Source organism: Spinacia oleracea, chromosome 4, assembly GCF_020520425.1.
Source record: "Spinacia oleracea cultivar Varoflay chromosome 4, BTI_SOV_V1, whole genome shotgun sequence".
NCBI lineage: Eukaryota > Viridiplantae > Streptophyta > Magnoliopsida > Caryophyllales > Amaranthaceae > Spinacia > Spinacia oleracea.
In genome coordinates, this window is record NC_079490.1 from 14138965 (window position 1) to 14157111 (window position 18147).

General features: G+C 35.7%; 1 long non-coding RNA gene across 3 annotated transcripts; it reads left to right on the forward strand.

Moving 5' to 3' along the window:
• Positions 1-14750: 14750 nt before the first annotated feature.
• LOC110780266 (uncharacterized) lies at positions 14751-18139 on the forward strand. Of its 3 annotated transcripts, none has more exons than XR_008919489.1 (6): positions 14751-14887; positions 15160-15298; positions 16055-16230; positions 17409-17472; positions 17644-17705; positions 17811-18139. It is a non-coding gene; the product is annotated as an uncharacterized lncRNA (long non-coding RNA). The 3 variants fall into 3 exon arrangements; XR_008919488.1 differs by having other exon boundaries at positions 16069-16230; positions 17624-17705; XR_008919487.1 differs by having other exon boundaries at positions 16069-16230.
• Positions 18140-18147: the final 8 nt, after the last annotated feature.

Here is an 18147-nt window from a genome sequence, read left to right on the forward strand (position 1 = left end):
AAGAAAGCTCGTTTATAAACTCGGTTCGATTAATAAATGAGCCGTTCACGAAAAGTTCGCGAACACAAAATATTTTAAACGAACCGAGCTTGAACAAATTTTTGAGCTCGGTTAAAAGCTCGGGCTCGGGCTCGAGCTCGCATAAGTTAAATGAACATGAACAGGGTAAAGCTCGGCTCGGCTCGGCTCATTTACACCCCTACCTCTATAAATAGGTGCCTAGGGTCATAATTTATAGACACAATTGAAGTATTCTAAAGGTAAGATTTTGAAGAAAAATCAGCCATACACTTGCACCTAAATAGCCGAAATTCCTAAGCAACCTTAAGGGCGATTCTAGTTGGTCAAGCTTAAGGCGGATCCGGACGTGCTGTGGACTATCTACGGAGGGACGACACTTGGAGTCCTAAAGACTTGTTCTTGTTCGGTTCGGGCACAGCTAGGGAGGGCACGCAACAAAGTGTATGCATCTAAACTATGCTAAATGATTATGTGTAAATAATATGCTTTCCTGGCTTTATGGTTTTTCCGCATGGTTTATGTTTTGTCATATGAATCATAACCTAACACATATGTCCACAGTCCAAAGCTATTGCTATTCATTTTCACTTTACGTGATTTACCAATTAATACTATGTTATGACTCGTCAATCACATAAATCATATAATCAACAAGTATTCACAACTGTTTTTATCTTGGAATTAATAAGTGATCACAAAGCTATCAATCAAAAATTCATTTCAATTAATTCAACATTTCCTTTAACAATGGTTAACCACCTTTATATAGGTGTAAAGTATCAACTTACTAAACAAGGTCTTTGGCCCTCATAAAGTAGTGAAATGCTAAAGGGGAACAACGTTCAATCGATCTAAACCAATATATATACAATAATATAAAGTTCCCAACTGACGTACATGCTTACACCAATCATCCATGCTATCATGTTATAATTCTTATAATAAAGTTATATGCTTAACTTATTCATTCAACGACATTGAACATGAAATTTCAACATAAACCAGTTCATAAAAACATATTCAACATAGTTTCAACAATAGCACACCTCCACAAACATACATGTATGTACGTACCTTGTGTAAACAAATTGATAGACCACTTTAACGATTTCAAAAGTTGCCTACAAAGAATTCTCCTCTTAAAACAACCAATAAAGATTCACAATCAACTTCCAATAGTTTACAACAATAATAAAGTATTCTAAATACATCCTAAACATATTTAGAACCTTCCCCAATATCAAAACTTGGATGTTTAATCTCCTAGCATAATAACTAGTGAATTAATAAAGTATTCTAAATACATCCTAAACATATTGAGTTTTAGTATTTGAATCCAAAATCGATTAGGATAATTTTCAAATTCAAACGTGTTTTCGCAGTTCAAATTCTTTTCAAAATAAAATTCTAAAATTATTTTTGATTGCATAAATCGTTAAAATATTAAGAATGTAATAAAATAGAATAAATATACGTTAATTATATATTTATTACTAAAATTCGTAAATTCTATTTAAATATAATTAACTATACGTTAAAATATATTAATAAAATTTATAAATTTACGGGGGATTACAATCTACCCCTCTTAAAAGAAGTTTCGTCCCAAAACTTGACACGAATGTTCACACAATTTTCAAAAGTTTTCAACTTATTCTTACTGGAGAAGTACTTGTACCACTCATGTGCACTCTTTTGTCCACTTAAACTTGTTTGTGTTACTCATGAACACCTTTTTCTTATACGGAGAATATATTTACTTGCATCAACTGTTAGGTTATGATACATATGACAATTCATAAATCATGCGGAAAAACCATAAAGCCAGGAAAACATATTATTTACACATAATCATTTAGCATAGTTTAGATGCATACTCTTTGTTGCGTGCCTTCCCTAGCTGCGCCCGAACCGAACAAGAACAAGTCTTTAGGACTCCAAGTGTCGTCCCTCCGTAGATAGTCCACAGCACGTCCGGATCCGCCTTAAGATTGACCAACTAGGATCGCCCTTAAGGTACTATTATTTTCGGCACTTTATAGGCAAATGTGTGACTGAATTTTTCTCTCAAAAACTCACTTTGAATACTTTAATGCTCGATGTAAATATGTGACCCTAGGCACTTATTTATAGAGTTTATGGAAAGGAATTATAATCCTATTAGAATACAAATCTATTTAATTATAATCCTACTAGGACTCTAATTAAACAAACTTTATCTATTAGGATTAGATTTAATCATATTACGAATCCCGGTAGCCTTAGGATTCGAGTAGCACACACGAGTGGCGCACAAGCACCGCACACCCGCACGCAGGCCTTGCGGCCCACGCCGAGCGCACAGCGCAAGGCCCACTGTCGCAGCCTTGTCCGCGCGCGCGCCCAAGCTTCGGCTGGGCCTGGCTTTTGCGTTGGGCCTGGTCGAGGCGTGCGTTGCTGTGTGCGGCTCGCTGGGCGATGGCCTGGCTTCATGCTGGGCCTTCGTCTAGCGGGCCTCGTCCGATGCTAATTCGTACGATACGCTTCCGATTAAATTCCCGATTCCGGAATTCATTTCCGATACGAACAACATTTAATATTTCCGATTCCGGAATTAATTTCCGTTTCGAACAAATATTTAATATTTCCGTTTCCGGAATTATTTTCCGATTCCTATAATATTTCCGATTCTGACAATATTTCCGTTTCCGGCAATATTTCCGATTCCGGCAATATTTCCATTTCCGATAATATTTTCCGATACGTACCATCTTTCCGTTTCCGGCAACATCTACGACTTGGATAATATTTATATTTCCGATACGATCCATATTTCCGTTTCCGGCAATATCATCGTTTCCGGAGTATTCATTTCTTGCCTGTGACGATCTCAGCTCCCACTGAAACCAAGATCCGTCGATTCCGAATATCCATAGATGGAGTATTTAATGCCATTAAATACTTGATCCGTTTACGTACTATTTGTGTGACCCTACGGGTTCAGTCAAGAGTAAGCTGTGGATTAATATCATTAATTCCACTTGAACTGAAGCGGCCTCTAGCTAGGCATTCAGCTCACTTGATCTCACTGAATTATTAACTTGTTAATTAATACTGAACCGCATTTATTAGACTTAACATTGAATGCATACTTGGACCAAGGGCATTATTTCCTTCAGTCTCCCACTTGTCCTTAGGGACAAGTGTGCATTTCCTAATTCCTTTGTCGCTCGATGCTTGCTCTTGAACATAAGGTAAGAGTTGTCATCCTTATTATGTCCAGAGGTGTTCCTCGGTTTCAGAGTTCAACTGATCAAATAGACAGATAATCATAGCCTATGATTCATCCGAGTACGGCCATGCATTTCACAGTTTCTAGCTCTCCGAGTGGCCTTGTACAACTTTTAAGCATCTCATCCCGATTTATGGGAGGACAATCCCAATCTTGCGATCTTGAGATTAGACTTCGTTTGATAGGTGATTACCTGAGCGTTGCCTTTATAGCCTCCTTTTACGGTGCGACGGTTGGTCAACGTCAAAGCAACCAGTTCTCAAACAAGTAATCTCAAATCACTCAGGTATTGAGGATTTAGTGTCTAATAATTTTAATGAAATTTACTTATGACAAATTTTCATCTCTTACAGTAAAGTTTCATAGGTCTTGTCCGATACTAGTCTTCCCAAAGTAAGTATCTATGCAAATGATTATGACATTGCCATGTCCACATAGTTCAAGAAACAGAACTACTAGTCATCTTGCATTTTAATCGTCTAACGTTTTCTATGCGTCCAATTTTATAGAAAACTCCGACTAGGGACCATTTTCAACCTTTGACATTCAAGTTCACTTGATAGACATTTCTTAGTCACAGGACTGGTCCTGACAGTCTATCTTGAATATATCGTCAAATTGAAGGGACTCATCATTTAATACTAAACCAAGATTAAATGGAATATGAAAATGCATTTCATATATGATAAATGTTCAACCCCAATGTTTTACAACCATGGGCCTCAAACCCATCTTCTAAAACAGTTCATGGAATTTCAAAGCTATGCTTGATTTCCAGTGCTACAATGTAAGTGTTGCTTCTCACTTGTTGCATAGGTTTAGTTATCATGCTTTGCCAATCTTAATATCCTTTTCATCGAATGTTCTTCGAGATAGATGATAAGATCTTTTGAGTATGTTTATTTTGTGATCTAGTCTTTCTCGCTACAATGGTGGTTCGACGCATTTCTCAATGAAGAACCATCAAGTTAGCAGACCTTTTTCTTGCTTCAAGAGTGGTTCTACGCATTTTTCAATGAAGAACCATCAAGCCAGCAGATAGGTGATCTTCCCAAGTTCAGTGAAGAACTCTTTAACATAAACAACCCTGTTTTATTGCTTCTTAGGCAATAAGTACTTTTACTTCAACTGTTTAGGTTGCTAGTGATGCTTTGTTTGGATTTGCTTATCCAAGCAGTTCACAGATATGTGGAAGACTTTCCAGCTGTATCTTAGAACATAGAAATTAATATTTTAATTTCCCACGCAACAACTCATGGTCTCCAATCCATGTTGCCATTTCGAAACACGATGCTCTTTAGCTCGTCCTTGTCAATGGTTAACTCCAAAGGGTCTTGCTTGATCCTTTGCCAGTGTTTATGCGTGTAGCATCAATATTTAGCATATCTTTATTTCCTTGAATCAAGAACTATTCCTATGTACCTTTTCAAGTACCATAAGTGTTCTTGATCTCAATCTAGTTGATCTTCACTTAGATCAATAGAGATTGGTATATGTTCGTCATGCCTAAAGTCATACGATACGTTTTTGGCGATCCTCATATTATATCATACATGATAAATTCTTTTGCAGAATAATTCCCAATTGAATTCTATTCATGTAACTTTAGCTTATCTAGTTTCAGTAGATACTAAATTCAGCTAAATTCTTTGACATATAATATAGGTTAAGAATCTCATTTAGACTCTTTGATGTTTAACTTAGTAAATGCTTATACATAGTTCAAACATCCTTTACTTAGATTTATTCATATGGGTCGAATATCTCCAATGGAGTCTTTCGTGTTTGATTTAGTAAATGCCATTACTTAATCCAAAATAATATTATAAGATCTTTGTAAATAGATCTTAATACCCAGTATGTACTAAGTTTCGCCATGGTCCATTATTGATGAATAATTTCAAATCTAAGTCATTAGCATTTGAATGTTATTTCACAATAGAGAGATATGTGTGTGATACACATAGGACCAATTAAGTTATTATGTACTCCCACTAAACTTCTTATATATCTATAAGAATCATGTATATTTTATGAAACTAAAATACTTATTAGCTTCACTAAAATACAATTCCAATTCCCAATTGCTTGCTTAAATCTGTACTTAGATTTTATAAACTAGCTTTTCTTTTCAAGCATTTATTTGGATCCACAAATCCTATGACATAGCATGTACATAGTTTCTTCCAACATTTGACTGAGGAAGATGTTTTGTCATCCAATTGCCATATGTACCAATATGCAATCATTGCTTGAATTATAGACTTAAGCATTACGATTTTGCATGAGGTTTCAACACAATACACATCGTGAATTTGCTTGTAACCTTTAGCAACTAATCTAGCTTTGTGTGTGAACACAATTTCATGTTTGATGGTTTTTATCCTTAAAACAAACTTTGCAACCAATAGGTGTGAAACTATTCTTGCAAATCAACAAAATTTCAATTTTGTCATCAAAACATTGAGTATGTTTTATGGCCTCTAACCATTTAAAACATTTGAGTCTATATATGGCCTCTAACCATTTTAGGGAATCTAGGTTTCGTCATAGCTTTCTTACAGGTCACAAACTCATTAATCTACATGATAATAGTTTGACTGTAAGTTGTAGGTTTCTTCACTATCTAATAGAAGAATTGCATAGTTTCAGTGACCTGAACTCCATGTTTCTTCACTATAGAAGAATCTCATAGTTTCAGTGATTTGAACTCTATGCCTACTTGGGTATAGAACATCAAACAACAGAATATCAATAGCCACTTGAAAGTCCTTTGAATATTCTGTTCTCCTTGAAGCACTTGTAAAGTCTTCTAAGAGAAGTCTATTCTTTAAAGCCACTTCTAAAGTCCTTAAAGAATAAGTTCGGGTTTTCTGAAGCACTTCGAAAAGCCTCCGGAATGTCCGTTTATGTTTGTTGTTCGCCTCAAAGACTTTCGAGGTCTATTTTCTCCCACTTGTCATTTTGGAAACGAATCTCCAAAAGGACATCATTTCGAGCAAACAAACATTATGTTCTCAAAAATTCGTGGTAGAAACAATACCCTTGTGTCTCATTTGAATAAATCACAATGAAACGTATATCTATACTTGGGCCTTAGTTTGTTGAATAACAAACACTAAGCTCCCACTGAGTTTAGCAACTCTCTAGATATATTTTATGAAAAGTTATTCTGAAATTACTTTTCAATAGCTTTGATGAATTTGGTTTAGTTTGGTGGTAGTTGAGCATTTTGTTTTAGAAATTATAGGAAAAGTCTTTATGATTCATCATTGATCGAATCAAGTACTAATTGACTTCGATTATTCCAACGTAGATATGCCATATCTTATGGAGCTAGATTGTGAAATTACAACACACAATCATTGATGATCATATTTGGTCCCAAGTAATCATCAACATGATCTAACCTAGATCTTTATGATTTCTTGCCAAGTGGATTTTATACTTCTGAATCTTTGAACTAGCCAAACAGATTCAACTTATATCACATTTGAGTAAATAAACCTATATTCACTCAAATCCATGTGAAATAATAAAGTCATAAAACCTTTCTTTAGCTTTGAACTCTATCGTCTAGGCGTTCTAACAATAGTTCATATTCTTTGTTACTTTCAACAAGTAAGACTAGCTTGTCTTAAGTTGATCTAGAAATCAACCAACTTTCAAAAGTCCATTAAAATAGAGTTTGTGAATGTTAACTTGTTGATATGATCTAAGCAACAATGCCAAAGATTAATGGAACTCAAATCAAGGGTTTGATTTGAACCTTGTAAAGTTTTTATTGTTAAAGAGTTGTTTGTTTTAATCAAGCATATTGACTCATCCCGTAAATGACCATTTTATTCAAATAAACAAACAAACAAACATTTTTTTTGTTCTTCTGAATGTGAGTCTTTCTGTGTTTGAAGCAGAAATTTAGGTATGCTGATTATGGAACAAAATAGTCATTTAGTTCCTGCCTTGAAAGGACTTAAAACAAACTAGATGACCCTACAACTATTGTAGCATTGCCATGCTTCATTTCCCACTTGTAGGTCATTAGTGTAGCCTAGCTTCCATCGTTTGAGTTATTACCGAAGTAAGAACCTCAAGCGGTATATGATACCAAGGAAGTTTGATTGCTAGGTCACTTTTCTTTAAACATAAACTTATAGGTAGAAACGGAATCGTAAATTCCTTTCATTTGTTCCTTGTTTTCCTATTTCTTGTACCCTTTCTTATAGTCTTAAGAATTGAATTCTATAGTGTTGACTTTTATACTTTGTTAGACATGTCTGATGTCATTCCAACAGAGTTCTTACCATTTTATTTATGTTGAATATTCTGTTTCAACTAGATGATCTTACCAGAAGCTTCTAAAGTTCTCTAAGCATCGATCTATTCGAATGTATAGGGACTAGACTCATTCGAGAATTAAATGGAAAAAAGATCTTAGGTTGTTAACCATTGGTAAAGCTGAGCGTTTAAACTCAATGCTTTATGATCTCAAAACTACATTTTATTTTGAATTCACAAGCACCAATTGGTTTGCCATTCGATTTTGATATTCGAAAACAACCATAAAAGTCGCGAAAAGAAATGTACATTTTAAATTGCTCATTTTCTCTCATTTCCGTGAATCGTTCTTGAATTCACTACCAATCGAGGAAATTTACTGTTACCTTTCTAAAAGGATTTATTGCAGTGCAAGATATTTAATTATAAACAATAATTAAAACATACATTGAAGCATGCAAAGTCTAAACATTTATCATGAATAATAACTTGAAAATGAAAGCAATCATGCAATTTAAACAAGTCATTAGCATTTTATTCGAATTATGTGTTCCGGCAGGTGTGAATAAAATGATTCCAAGATCCTAAAATCATTGAAGAACTAAGCACTGTTTGTCGACTTAATCCTAAAACATCTTAGGTAAGCAAAAGCCTTTTGCTAATAGTCTAGAAACTATTCTTGGTTGATAGGTACGTCTAAGAACTTATTAGGTAAACCTATCGATTTTGCCACGACATAAAAGGACTCCTTACTTATATCGTTGAGTTTCACCAAAACTAACATGTACTCACAATTATATGTGTACCTTGTCCCTTTAGGACCAATAAGTAACACCTCGCTGAGCGAAAACTATTACTAGATTGATGTAAAGGATATCCAAGCAAGTGTATATTTTGGCATGGCACCTTTTAACTCAATTTTTAAGTTTGGAACTTAAGGCTCATACTATGTTGGTTAGATTTTAAGTGAACTAAAATCCTTAATCATGCAACATAATCAAGCTTTTGATCTCATGCATTTTAAGACATATTTAAAAGCAATAAATAACTTAAAATATGCATAAGATAAATGTGATCTAGTATGGCCCGACTTCATCTTGAAGCTTTAACTTCAAAGTCCGTCTTGAAAATCTCCGTGGGAGGCACCATTTTCTTCAAATAGGATAAGCTATAATTAAAACTAATTACAACTATTTGATGGTACGCAAACCATATTTGAATTAAAAACAACTTTGGTACTTTAGACCAATTACATTCAAATTAATGGTACGCAGACCATATTTTCTATCCTATTTGGGCCATACTAGTCACTTTATAACCTGCAAAACAGTACATATACAATACATACCATTCACCCATTCATTATCATGAATGGCCCACATAGCTGGTTAGTAAAACACATTATGCATCACTTAAACATTTGCAGCAATTAATCAAGGGCACCAATAATCTACCAATTATTCAGTCCTTATTAATTCTAATCAAGTTGTTTTAACCTTAAGGATTTGTAGACCTAATCAAGAGTTTATGACTAAAAGCGCTCCCACTTAAACCAATAAATTCATATGCTTTACTAATTTTAAACATAAAAATGTATTTCTAGTCTAACCGGAAACATACAAATTTAATTAAAATTTAAAGCTCATATAAATTTATAATTGAATCCAAAAAGTTTAATTTAATTTCAGTCGTATTTAAATTAATTCATGATTTTAATTTTAGTAAAATAATTAGAATAAATAAAATTTATTATAATTACAATATTCAAAATTAAAATCCAAGAAAATAATTTAAATTATTAATTTTAAAATTAATTAAAATTACGTAGACTGAAAATTTCAAATTAAAATTTCAAAACGATCTAATCGTACAGCAACAACCCCACGCAACGTACGCCCATGGGCCACACGCACACAGCCATCGCTGGCCATGTGCGCGCAGCCCATGCGCTGCGTCGCATAGCTGCTGCTGCTTTCCTTCACAATGCATCACGCGAGCTGGTGCTCGCTGCGCGCGCGCCAGCGCTCAATGCACGCGAGCCATCGCTCGCTGCGTTCGCTCGCCAGCGCTCGCTGCATGCGAGCCAGCGCTCGCTGCGCGCGCTCGCCAGCGCTCGCTTTATGCGGGCCAGCGCTCGCTGCGCACTCTTGCCAGCGCTCGCTTTGTGCGAGCCAGCGCTTGCTGCGCGCGCTCGATTCTGCGAGCCATCGCTCGCTGCGCGAGGCATCGACGCTGGGCGGAGCACTCGTGGCACGTGAGCTTGCGCTCGCTGCGCGCGAGGCTCCGCACGCTTGCGCGAGGCAGTGCGCGTTGTGGCGCAGCTCGCTTGCTGCCCACACGCGACTGCTGTGCCTGCTTTCGCCCTCGCCCATTCGTCCATTTCTCACGGCCCACGACACAAGGCAGGGCTGCTGCCTTGTGCTCGTGCACTATGGCCTTGCTCATTGCATTCGTGCCGCATGGGCGACGAGCTCCCTTGCTCGTCGTCACATGCCCGCACTATACAACACCCTTTAAGGGTAACACGTAGCGTCCATTGCTTTGTGCGTGCAAGTTATATGAACGAATTGCATAAAATTTAAAAAATTTATATTTAAAATTAATGACAAATTAATAAATAATATTAATTTCATAATTTTAGGGCGAAAAATCGAAAATTTATTATTCAATTGATTTCCGATTAACATGGATTCAAGTCTAGGTCATAAAAATTTAAAATTTATCATAAATTTACAATTTTTATGGTGGTTTTTAATCATAGGTATCTAATTAAATTATAATTAATTATGAAAATCAAATTAATTCTAAATTATTCTAATTTTCAACAAATTAATCATAATTACAAATTAGATTGCATAATTAACAAGGCTAGGCATTCAAACTTGTTAAACATATACAGTAGGTCAATCAAAAATTCAAGATTTATCAACAAGAATCGCAAATATTTAATTTAACATCTTAAATTTACGAAATTTTGCATTCGAAAAACTAAAACCTCCGAAAAGTCATAGTTAGGCTTCGAATTTGAGAATTCTGGGTTCGGCAGAAAAATACTAATTTTGTCAAAATTTTAGAATGCCTTTTACATGCGGAATTGACACAAAAATCACTCGATTTGGATGAGTAACGAAGAAACTGCCGAAAAACTGCGTACGTATAATTAAATAAACGCAATTTGCAATTAATTAACAATTACGAAAATTAATCACCCCTTTTAATTCTTGCAAATTTGTAATATTTAACCATGTTTATGCAATTTAGATTATGAAAATAATAAGAGGCTCGTGATACCACTGTTAGGTTATGATACATATGACAATTCATAAATCATGCGGAAAAACCATAAAGCCAGGAAAACATATTATTTACACATAATCATTTAGCATAGTTTAGATGCATACTCTTTGTTGCGTGCCTTCCCTAGCTGCGCCCGAACCGAACAAGAACAAGTCTTTAGGACTCCAAGTGTCGTCCCTCCGTAGATAGTCCACAGCACGTCCGGATCCGCCTTAAGATTGACCAACTAGGATCGCCCTTAAGGTACTATTATTTTCGGCACTTTATAGGCAAATGTGTGACTGAATTTTTCTCTCAAAAACTCACTTTGAATACTTTAATGCTCGATGTAAATATGTGACCCTAGGCACTTATTTATAGAGTTTATGGAAAGGAATTATAATCCTATTAGAATACAAATCTATTTAATTATAATCCTACTAGGACTCTAATTAAACAAACTTTATCTATTAGGATTAGATTTAATCATATTACGAATCCCGGTAGCCTTAGGATTCGAGTAGCACACACGAGTGGCGCACAAGCACCGCACACCCGCACGCAGGCCTTGCGGCCCACGCCGAGCGCACAGCGCAAGGCCCACTGTCGCAGCCTTGTCCGCGCGCGCGCCCAAGCTTCGGCTGGGCCTGGCTTTTGCGCTGGGCCTGGTCGAGGCGTGCGTTGCTGCGTGCGGCTCGCTGGGCGATGGCCTGGCTTCATGCTGGGCCTTCGTCTAGCGGGCCTCGTCCGATGCTAATTCGTACGATACGCTTCCGATTAAATTCCCGATTCCGGAATTCATTTCCGATACGAACAACATTTAATATTTCCGATTCCGGAATTAATTTCCGTTTCGAACAAATATTTAATATTTCCGTTTCTGGAATTATTTTCCGATTCCGATAATATTTCCGATTCTGACAATATTTCCGTTTCCGGCAATATTTCCGATTCCGACAATATTTCCATTTCCGATAATATTTTCCGATACGTACCATCTTTCCGTTTCCGGCAACATCTACGACTTGGATAATATTTATATTTCCGATACGATCCATATTTCCGTTTCCGGCAATATCATCGTTTCCGGAGTATTCATTTCTTGCCTGTGACGATCTCAGCTCCCACTGAAACCAAGATCCGTCGATTCCGAATATCCATAGATGGAGTATTTAATGCCATTAAATACTTGATCCGTTTACGTACTATTTGTGTGACCCTACGGGTTCAGTCAAGAGTAAGCTGTGGATTAATATCATTAATTCCACTTGAACTGAAGCGGCCTCTAGCTAGGCATTCAGCTCACTTGATCTCACTGAATTATTAACTTGTTAATTAATACTGAACCGCATTTATTAGACTTAACATTGAATGCATACTTGGACCAAGGGCATTATTTCCTTCATCAACATGTATAAGTTGCTAAAAATGAGCATAAAATGCATAAAAATGCTATAAAAATAGGTAAAAAGCGCGAATTTCTATCGCATTCTACCCCTTTAAAGAAAACGAGTTACGGCGTCGTAACTCACCTCAGAAAATAACTCTAGATACTTAATCTTCATTTCAGCTTCGGCTTCCCACGTTGCCTCTTCGTACTCATGGTTCGACCAAAGCACTTTCACGATACTGACGTCCTTATTGCGTGTACTATGCACCTTCCTATCGAGGATTTTCACAGGCCTTTCCTCGTATGTGAGGCTACTATCGATCTGGATTCCCTCAGGCTCTAAGATATGACGCTCATCAGGGATATAACGCTTTAGTTGGGAAATGTGAAACACGTCGTGCATATTTTCGAACTCCATTGGCAAGGCCAACTTATATGCTACTTTCCCTACTCATTGCAGAATCTCATATGGGCCTACATATTTTGCACTTAGCTTGCCCTTTTTTCCAAATCTCATCACGCCTTTGGTTGGTGATACTTTCAAGAACACTTTATCACCTACTGCAAACTCATCATCTCTTCTCTTCAAATCTGCATAGCTCTTTTGCCTGTCCTGGGCAGCCTGAATTCTAGCCTAAATCATTTTTACATTCTTGACAGTCTCCTCGATGAATTCTGTTCCCGAAACTATGTTTTCACTGAAATCATTTCAGCAAGTGGGACTTCTACACTTTCTTCCATATAATGCCTCAAAAGGTTCCATCTTAATGCTCGCATGATAACTATTGAATTAATGATTGAAATTCATTAAAAACTCTACAAAACATTATCCTTTAAATTCCCAGCAATATAAACTCGTTTAAAACTTCGTCAAGACCAAATTAACATGCTAAGAACATCGAAACAATAATTGTAATAATTCATAATCATAAAAACTTATAAATTCAAGAAACATAATTTAAGTTATTAAAACGTAATTAAATTCATTAATTAGTTTAGGGTTTAAGGAATAACCAAATAAGGAGGAGAGAGTGGGCGGCCGAAGGTTAGAGGCACGGCGGCGAGCAGGTGGTCGCATGGTGAAGGTGGTTGCGCGATTGGTGGCTGTGCAAAACAGAACCACGGTTAAGGGGAGGAGGAAACGGAAGAAAGGACGAAGCAAGAGGGGAGAGGAGGAGAGTGATTACCGGCGGTGAGGACAACGGTTGTCCGACATGGCGGCTGGCTGGTGGCTGAAGCAAGGAGAGGCTTGAGAGCTATTCACGTGAAGTTGAAGCAAGAAGAAGGGTTTGAGATTCTTGTTTTCACGTGAAGTTGAAACAAGGATAGGGAATTACCGGTTTATTAATTCTGGGCTTTACCAATTTGGGCTAGGATTAGGATTGGGTTTTAGTGTTTGAATACAAAACCAATTAGGATTGTTTTCCAAATTCAAACATGTTTTCTTAATTCAAATTCTTTTCAAAATAAAACTCTAAAATCATTTTTGATTGCATAAATCGTTAAAATATTTAGAATGTAATAAAATAAAATAAATATACGTTAATTATATATATATATATTACTAAAATGTGTAAATTTTATTTAAATATAATTAATTATATGTTAAAATATATTAATAAAGTTTATAAATTTAAGGGGGATTACAATAATAACGGTGGTGTCAATGTATCAGTGAAGGTGAGGAGAGAGAGTGAAAGGAGAGAGTCAGTAAAGTAGGTAAAAGGGGCATGTAATTGGAAAAGAATCTAGTAAGGGTACAAAGGGAAGTTCATAGTAAATTAGGGCGTTTTTGTTTAATCTTATAGCGGTTTATAACAAGTCACTAAAATTGTTATTGTTTTGTTTTTTTAAGGAAATCATACATACGAAGTAGAATGTTAGGAGAATGTATATTTAAAAGTAAATGCATCTAAAAAGAATTGAGTTTTCCGTCAACTCGACATTAACGTGTAACTTTTAAAAACAATGAATACAACTTAGAAAACTCAATGACACAAAGACACACATGAGCCCTTGTGCAAGTCCGGCCATGTCCAGTTATAATAGGATTGTCTATTTTTCAGTTAAATCGGGTTGGATATGGGTCTAGATGATTTAACTAATAAAAAACCCGGTTTCCGATGTGGTTATTAAATCAGACAGAATATCCGATTTTACTCATCTCTATTATATAAGCCAACTCCTGAGGGTATTTAAGTAAATTAACTTTTCGTGTCCATCTTTGAATTGACGATAATACCCCCACATATTCACATTCAACCCTTCCTGACTTCCTGCTCTCCTCCCTCCCGTTTTCTTCTCTCTCCTCCTCCTAATCTAACCCCCAACTTTGATTCCAAACCCTAGAAAATCACTGGGTTTGAACGCATCCCCTCTCTTTCCTCTCAACTCCATCCTTTTCTCTGGCCTCTCCAACTCCATCGTTTTTTCTAACCTCTCAACTCCATGGTAATTCTGCAATCTCACACCTCCGAAACCTCCCCGTCTTCTTCCCCGATCACCAGGGAAACCCTCGAAATTCAAAATCTGAGCAAACAAGTACGAATTGCAAATTAGGGTTCCAAACTAGGAGGCGATGACGATCTCTCCTCCCTTCACTCAAAAATCTCAATTCTTCAATTCTCTCTCATCTTCGATCTCATCATCAGGTAATTCATACAATCAATTATTTTTTTCCCATCAATTTTGTGGTTTCTTCGTCTTTGATTCTATTTTTGCGATCCCGATTTTACAAAACTAAGGATTTTAAGTGCTATTTAGTTTTCGTTTTTGCAATTTTCATTACGAGGTTTTGCTTTTGATTAGGTTTTAGAAATCTGATTTGGATTCCTAATTGGTTTTAGAAATATGATTTGGGGCCTTATAAATTTTGCTTTTGTCCGTTTCCTAACGCATTGGCTTCAATTCAAACAATTGGAAGGTGAGAAGAAGAAAAAGATGACGTCTGGGTTTTCCGGAGATGTGTTATACGACGGAGGTGGTGCAGGGACCGGCGGAGGGAGGGCGGAGATGGCGACTTTCCGACAACAACAGCAACAATAACAACATCAAAAATCGTGGTGAGTTTCATTTGATTTAATTTTACTATTTAATTTTACCAATTTGGGAATTTTTTTGTTATGGGATTTGGCAGTTGCTTTGATGAAATTAAATAGTACTCCAATATATTGCTAGATTTTGGTATTTATTTTAATTGATAATTACAGAGTATTTCTTTGAATTATTTTAGTTTGTTAATTAATCACCAATTCTGAAAATTTTCGAAATTATTTCAATTTTTTTTCTTTCGTGAATTGTGAATTTAGATTGTCAATTCGATTTTTTTTATTTTTAATTTTGCAGATTTTGTGATTTGAATTTGTTTCATTTCTTAAATTTTTTATTTCAAATTTGTAAGATTTGGGGGTTTAATTTGTTCCAGCTCCATTGATTGATGATTGAAATTTGGGTGCTTTGCTGTCATTATTACAAAGTTAGGAGTAGTACAGTAGCAGTAGTACCTCTTTCCTCAATCATCTATAAATTAAATTATTGCATCTTCTATAAATTAATTTAGGATTTTATTACATTATACTTTATAGGTCTACTTACACATTACTTCACCATCATATAGATATCTCACTTCTCAATGTTCTTCCTTCATTAGAAAGAGAGGATTTTTGGGATTTATACAGATTTATAACAACAAACAAAAGTGGGGACCTTTTTTGATTTTTGATTGATGTGGGTAGTTTCTAAACTACATGTAAATTCAAATCCCTTTTCTGGGTACTTCGATTTTTTTGTTGTTGGTGAAGGTTGTGTTTTTAATGCAGATTTAACTGTGTAGAATATTAACACAAAGGGAGGTGAAGAAGGAAATGGCAGGGAGGAGTAGAGTGTATGATCCGAGCAAGCTGCATTTGAAGAGGGAGCTGGCCCAAATTTGAAAGGCGGCACGGGTATTGCGTGATCCTGGTACCACTCACTTCCTCTTGGAAATCACCTTTAGGTTCGTCTAGATCTGTGGCCCCATCTTTTTTCTATCAGCTACACATCGAACTTATGTCTTCATGCATAAGAGATTAATAGATAATTCATTAATAATTGGTTTATGTTAAATTGATTGTAATGTATACAAGATTGTTTTGAGTTCTCATGATTTTTTTGGGTATTTGTTAGTGTTTTGGCGAGTTACTTTAGTGTTAAGTCCTGGACATAATTACTGGAATTGAACAAGTAATTATTCGGCGATTCATATAATTTTGTTTTTTGATTAATTAGCAATTGGATGAGAATGTATTAGCTAATCAACCTATGCAGAACTTCAGTGAGCTAATCTCATGTTTACTCAAATTTCTAGCCATAAACTGCTGCTGCTCACTCTGCTATTAGAGAACTTTGTGCTGCTCACTCTGCTATTAGAGAACTTTGTGCTGCTCACTCTGCTTAGAGAACTGCTATTGCTCACTCTGCTATTAAAGAGTGTTGTTGGGGTCATCATCTGGTGTATACAAGAACCATAGATCGCGTTATTCATGAATTCTTAAACCAGGATACCTCATGTTCATATAAAGTTTGAAGCATACATTCATTGTTTACTTAATGGAAAAAACCCACACAACATTCTCTGTTAATAGTTACGTCTTCCAACTGTAAGCTTATTTGATCCTTCAAGCAAAAGTTATTGCACTGCTGTGTATTTTCTGCTTCATTATATTCATGTGAAATTATCTGCATGGATAGCTGATTCTGTATCTAAGTAATTAATTCTGGTTACTTGCAGATTTCAATGTTTGAAAATGTGATTTGTCGAAAATGATCGTCTATAAATGTACAATTTGCTGAAAAAGTTTTCCTTTTGTTCTTTTGTGCCAAAACCAGGTTCATGTGATAAGACATACAGAGAGACTTTATGTAAACTTTCGCAGATTTTTTTGATTTTTACATTGATAGAGAGACTGTATGTTTTAGTAACTTTTTCAGAAAAATTGCCTTCTATCTGAGGTAGGTTAGTTGTTTGATCCAATTTTGGTTTTAGTTTCCTTCATTTTTTAAACAATTTGTTTGTAAATTTATTTTAATTTGAAATGTTTGTTGGCTCTCAGCTATTAGCGGGATTGCTAAAATTTTCGAACTTCTACACTGAATACTGATCCTTGAAGCTGATTTAATTTCAACTTTGTGCAGATTTAATTATACCAGTGCATAACCTGTATATTTGATTCTTCGGCGCCGGCGATCAAATTCCTTGGTGCGATCCTGATACTATTTCACCATTAATTTTTTTGGGCATTGCTTTAATTTTTCTGGGTTTGTTCATTTTAATTAATATGAAATTGATAATTACAGAGTATTTTTTTGAATTATTTTGGTTTGTTTAATTAATCACCAATTGTTGTTAGGTTGTTCCTGTTGTTCGCAGGTTGTTTCAAGTGTTGATTTTCTTCTGTTTTTTCCCAGCAACAGCTGATGTGTTCTGCTGCAGTAAGTGTTAATTTTCTTCTGTTTTTTCCCAGCAACAGCTGATGTGTTCTGCTGCAGTGTTTTGATGTTGTCTTAACATTACTGTTGTTCTGTTTTTTTATGCAGTGTTTTGTTTGTTAGGGTGCGGTGTGCACCCTTCTTTGTTGATTGATGTTTCTTTCCTTGAGCTGGAGGGATGAATGAAAGCATTGGGATGAGACTTAATTTGAGTAGACTTGCTGTTGATTAGTCATTTAAGTTTTTGCCTTAATTTTTGATGGGATGAGAATGATGGAGAAATATGTAATAGTAAAAAATATTTTGAAGTCTCAGAGCCTCTATTTGTGTTATCTCTACTTTTTCGAATTTAACATGACAATACTTTCTGCAAGTCTCAGGGCCTCTATCTGTGTTTTCTCTATTTGTGTGCTTGCACCTTTTTAGCTTTTGAAATTTTGTTTGG